We start from the raw sequence: 5,654 nt of genomic DNA on the forward strand, positions 1-5,654 counted from the left end.
AGGCACCAGCTGGAAAAATCACTGCTAAGCGCTGGCCCTCCTTTGCCTTCCTCCCTTTCCTCAGCATCTACCAACTTGCCCCCAGCTCGATTTCCATCTTCCCCACCTTCACCCCAGTCCTGAGGGGTGGACTGGGGGGCTCTGTTGCCCATCTCAGCCTTTCCCCTCTTCTTTCCTCTCATCGCAGCTATGTCTTGACTTTCGGCAAGATCTTGACTATTTTTTGATCCTCCAACTCCCCCTTCTGGACTTTTACTTCAGGATAAATTGTGTAAGGCTCTATAATTCCCTTGTTCAGTAATACTTAGGGTGATTTTGCTCCTCAGATGAATACTGACTGGCACATCTCACTGGGTTTATTTTTTTCACTTTTTCGTTCATGTATAAAATGTACAGAAAATGCATAAATCATAGGTGTTCCACTTTATGAATAATAATAAAAAATACACTATGTAATCTCACATCCAGATCAAGAAATAAAACATGACTCGGGGAGAATGGAAATGAGATGTAAGGGCTAGAGTAGAGAATTGGTCCTTCCTGAGTGTACACTTTTATATAGCTTCAAATTTGAATCATTTTAATGTTTTATTACATTTCCAAAAAAAAAAAAACTTAAGTATGGAAAGACGAACCTGAAAATATAAACAAAACCCAGAAACCCAATGGTATGTCACACTGATAATTTGACCACAAAGAAGAAAGTACATTCAGTGGTATATATATACTAAGGCGAAAAAGAGATACTGAATTTTACTTAGAAGTAAAGTTGTTTCACTTTACTTGATGTGAGAGTTGGACTATAAAGAAAGCTGAGCGCTGAAGAATGGATGCTTTTGACTGTAGTGTTGGAGAAGACTCTTGAGAGTCCCTTGGACTGCAAGGAGATCCAACCAGTCCATTCTGAAGGAAATCAGTCCTGAATATTCATTGGAAGGATGCTGAAGCTGAAACTCCAATACTTTGGCCACCTGATGTGAAGAACTGACTCATTGGAAAAGACGCTGATGCTGCGAAAGATTGAAGGCAGGAGGAGAAGGGGACGACAGAGGATGAGATGGCTGGATGGCATCACTGTCTTGATGGACACAGTTTGAGCAAGTTTTGGAAGTTGGTGATGGACAGGGAAGCCTGGCGTGCTTCAGTCCACGGGGTCACAAAGAGTCGGACACGACTGAGCGACTGAACTGAAAATTGTTTGGTATAACTTACAAAACCTATGTTTTTGAGCAAATGAATAAAGTTTTGATATTTGGGGGAACCAGGGTTCTAATCCTGAGACAGGAGATACAAATATGGAACGGAGACAGGCAAGGAAGAACGGTGGAGCTGGACTGGAATTGTAAGTAGCTATGTGAACACACGTGTACACGGTGCATGCACACACTCACACGCAAGTACACACAGACACTTCCTAACTCTGCTCTCTGAAGAGCACTAGAAACATCTCAGTTGCAGTGAGTGTGCCTGATGCCCGTATTGTAGTTATTAAATACCATTAAAAAGAGCCAGAAACTTGGAGATCTGGCTGATTCCAGGGCCGGGCAAAAAACCTAAAAGGTGAACTATGGAACGTTTCATGCTAGGAAGTAGGAGAGTGCCCCGAAACCAATGGGGACACGTCAACAGAGCACAGGGCCAGCTTGAAGAGGCTCACCACCAGCTAAATTTGGGACAAGTTGAGCATCAAAACAAACAGAGGAATGTGTTATAGCTCACTGGGGCTTTCCAGGCATTGCTAGTGGTAAAGAACCTGTCTGCCAGTGCAGGAGACATAAGAGATGTGGGTTTGAACCCTGGGTCGGGAAGATCCCCTGAGAAGGGCATGGTGACCCACTCCAGTATTCCTGCCTGGAGAATCCCATGGACAGAAGAGCCTGGCAGGCAACGGTCCACAGGGTTGCAAAGAGTCGGACACAACTGTAGTGACTTAGCACACACACACAAACGTTTTAACTCATTAAAGAATCCATAAATCCACATTACTGAGGTTTTTAAAATTTTTTTAGGTAGAGAAAGGAAAGCTTTACAAAAACCTTTACCAACAAGTCAATTAATAAAGGTAAAAAGCAGGATCGAAATACAAAATCATCAATTTATGACCATCATTGTAAAAACTTAGATAAGAATCATTAACAGATGCTTAATTTGTTAGATGAAGAATATCAGGGAACAGGATACAGAAAAATCTGCTAAACACTACTTCAATTCATTATCCAAATTCAACTTCATCAATAATGTAACAAAGTAACATCATTTCCCTTTTTTTTAATTAAAAAATTTTTTTTTCATCATTTCCTTTTGATGTGAGGCACAAAAGACATAATATCACTTGTGTGGTCATTTTGCTAAGATACTGAACTTTAAATAATGAGGGGACTTCCTTGGGGGTCCGGTAGTTAAGAAGCCACCGGCCAATGCAGGGGACACAGGTTTAATCCCTGGTCTGGGAAGATCCCACACGCCTCGGAGCAACTAAGCCAGTGCTCCATGTCTACTGAGCTTGCGCACGTAAAACCCGTGCTCTGCAACAAGAGAAGCCACTGCAACGGGAAGCCCGTGCACCACCCTGAAGCGTAGACCCCACTTGCCGCAACTAGAGAAAGCCTGGGCCCAGCAATGAAGACCCAGTGCAGCCAAAAAGAAATTAAAATTTTTAAGTCCATCTGAGGATGACTTGAGGTGTAACACACAAATTTTACATCTGTTCTATGTTTATCAGCATTCGTTTCAAAGTATTTTCTAATTTCTGTGAGTTCTTGAGAAGAGTGTCATAATCTACCATTCCCCATGCTTCAGACTTTCTGTTCCTGTCTGGAATGTTCCTTGCCCCCCACCCTTTGTCTGCTTAGCAAATCCCTACTGACCCTGTATGCTCTAAGAAACCGCCCTGCGCTCGCGGGAAGGACCTAGCACACCTGCGCGAGACGGAGTGTCTCCACGTCCGTCGCGCAGCTTCAGCCGGAGCAGTGTCAGTGGAGCAAACCTCCTTGCGTGCTTATTTTCTGGAACAATCATCATTTCAGATGTTCTCCTTTATGCAAATGAATCCATGAATTGTCCCAGGTTTTTCTACTTTGAGGGTCCAAATTACATTACCCAGACAATCTCTTAGCACCAGAAAGTGACATAAAAATTCTTTGTTATACTGAAAACCTGGGAGTTTTGTTTACAAAATGTGGTCATCTTGACTATATACTCTCCAGGCTGACGACCTTCAGGTACTCAGTATGGGCTTGTTGACTAAGTGCTACTAAGGTTTGCCCCTCGCCAAGCTAGAAAAGACTCGGTGTCCCTATAAAACACTCCTAATTTCATCTGACTAGCCTTTGATGTGACAGGCTTCACCTTGAAAGCCAGAGGCGGCATTATTCTCATTACAAGGTCATCAAAAATGGCTGACTCAAAGGTCAGCCTTATAAAACTTCAACGTCGCTTGTAAATATGAGTCATAATCTGAGGAATAAGCTTGTTTCTCTTATAACTAATAATGTCATTGCTGGGGTAGGCCATGATCTGCACAGTAAGTGCTCCTTAATGTACATGGTGAGAAATGTTTGGTTTTTGTTTTTTAACTGAAACACTATTCCCAAAAGCTGTGGGGAATTTAGTTATGGGGAAATTCAATAACCTTAGCCATTCTTTAAAATAAACCTGAAAACAAACTCTGATGCTTGTATGAAAATATGTCTGGATTTCTCCACATCTGGGGTTTGCTTAAAGTAAAACCCACCTAAGGGTTGTCCTTGACAGCTCAGTGGTAAAGAATCCATATGCGAGACGCAGGAGATGAGGGTTCGATCCCTGGGTTGGACGGATCTCCTGGAGGAGGGCACGGCAACCCGCTCCAAGATTCTTGCCTGGAGAATCCCATGCACAGAGGAGCCTGGTAGGCTGCAGTCCATGGCGTCTCAAAAGAGTTGGACACGACTGAGCACACACACAAGACCCCCTGAAATCCTTTTGCTGTTCTTCTCACCTTTACTGGCTCAAGGTGACCTCACCTCTGCTCAGGGGGTGATCCAGGCCTAGAGGCTTTGCCTCTGCTGAGGGAGCCTGGAATCCCCTGGGGTTCGATCCTTCATTCTTGAGGCTCATAGCTCTGATCCCAGGGAAGATGCAGGAACCCTGGGATGAGTCAGTGTCTAAGCTGTTGTCAGGTACTGACATCCTCAGTGTAGGCAAGCTGACACCTGTGTATAGAAATAACTGAGGCCATGGAAGGTTCTAGAAAGCATGAGGGGCAGTCATGGATGCCAGGGCACTGAAGCATCCCCAAACATCAGCCGCATGCCCACCTTGCCCCCGGCTCTCTAAAGCCACACCAGGGACTCCCTCCAGGTTGGCTGAGGGTGATGCCATCACAGGGGAAACTGAGCCTCCCTGGAGCTGTGCTGCTCAGACTAAGGCAAGGAGGGAGGCCCAGACTGAAGGTGGGGAGGAGCGAGGGAGGCTACAGGAAGCATTGAATCACCAACCTTCTTCAGTGGTTCATATGGCAAACAATGTTTAAAAATTCAAACAATCATAGGAGTGTTACAGAGCGACTACAAGATTTATCAGTTCAGTTCAGTCGCTCAGTCGTGTCCAACTCTTTGCGACCCCATGGACCGCAGCACGCCAGGCCTCCCTGTCCATCACCAACTCCCAGAACCTACTCAAAGTCATGTCCCTCGAGTCGGTGATGCCATCCAACCATCTCATCCTCTGTCATCCTTTCCCAGCATCAGGTTATTTTCCACTGAGTCAGTCCTTTGCATCAGGTGGCCAAACAATTGGAGTTTCAACTTCAGCATCAGTCCTTTCAATGAATATTCAGGACTGATTTCCTTTAGGATGGACTGATTGGATCTCCTTGCAGTTCATGGCACTCTCAAGAGTCTTCTCCAACACCACAGCTCAAAAGCATCAATTCTTGAGCGCTTGACTTTCTTTATAGTCCAACTCTCACATCCATACATGACTACTGGAAAAACCATAGCCTTAACCTTTGTTGGCAAAGTAATGTCTCTGCTTTTTAACATGCTGTCTAGGTTGGATCATTAAAGCATGGCCACTCCATACAACTTCCGGTTTGCTGAGGGCTTTTCAGGCAGTGCCCAGACCCATAGGACACACACAGTCTTGTGTCCAGCCTTGAGCACCATGGTGTCAAACATTTGTGAAGTGCTGGTCTCCACTCTGTTCAGTCCTTTGTATCCCACTCCTGCTATGCCTGGTCAGAACTCACCTCACTTCACGCTTGGACTCTTGCAGTAGCAGCCACCTGACCAATGTTACATCCCTCTCGACCCCTCCTGCCCGTCATCTTCAGGGACATCTCCATGTCAGCACCATGACCAGCTTATTCCCTGCTTGACTGCAGTTATCCGACCCAGCACCCCCCACCCCCAGAATAAAGTCTGTAAAGCTTGCTATAATACGACTCAGTCTATTTTCCTTTGTGACTCAAAGTCCTAACTGATCACGTTCCTTCTCCAAAATGTGCTTTGTACCCTCTGGCCCCCCTTTTTCCTATGCTGTTGCCCAGCTCACATCTCTGCTACCATCCTCTGGTCTGGAATGCTCTCTGATGATTAACATCCTTCAAGATCCAGTTCAAACATTATCTACTTTACAAGGTTGACTCTGAAGAAAAAGAAAAAAAAAAAAAA

The sequence above is a fragment of the Bison bison genome, unplaced genomic scaffold (assembly GCF_000754665.1).
Source record: "Bison bison bison isolate TAMUID 2011002044 unplaced genomic scaffold, Bison_UMD1.0 scf7180017864191, whole genome shotgun sequence".
Taxonomy (NCBI): domain Eukaryota; kingdom Metazoa; phylum Chordata; class Mammalia; order Artiodactyla; family Bovidae; genus Bison; species Bison bison.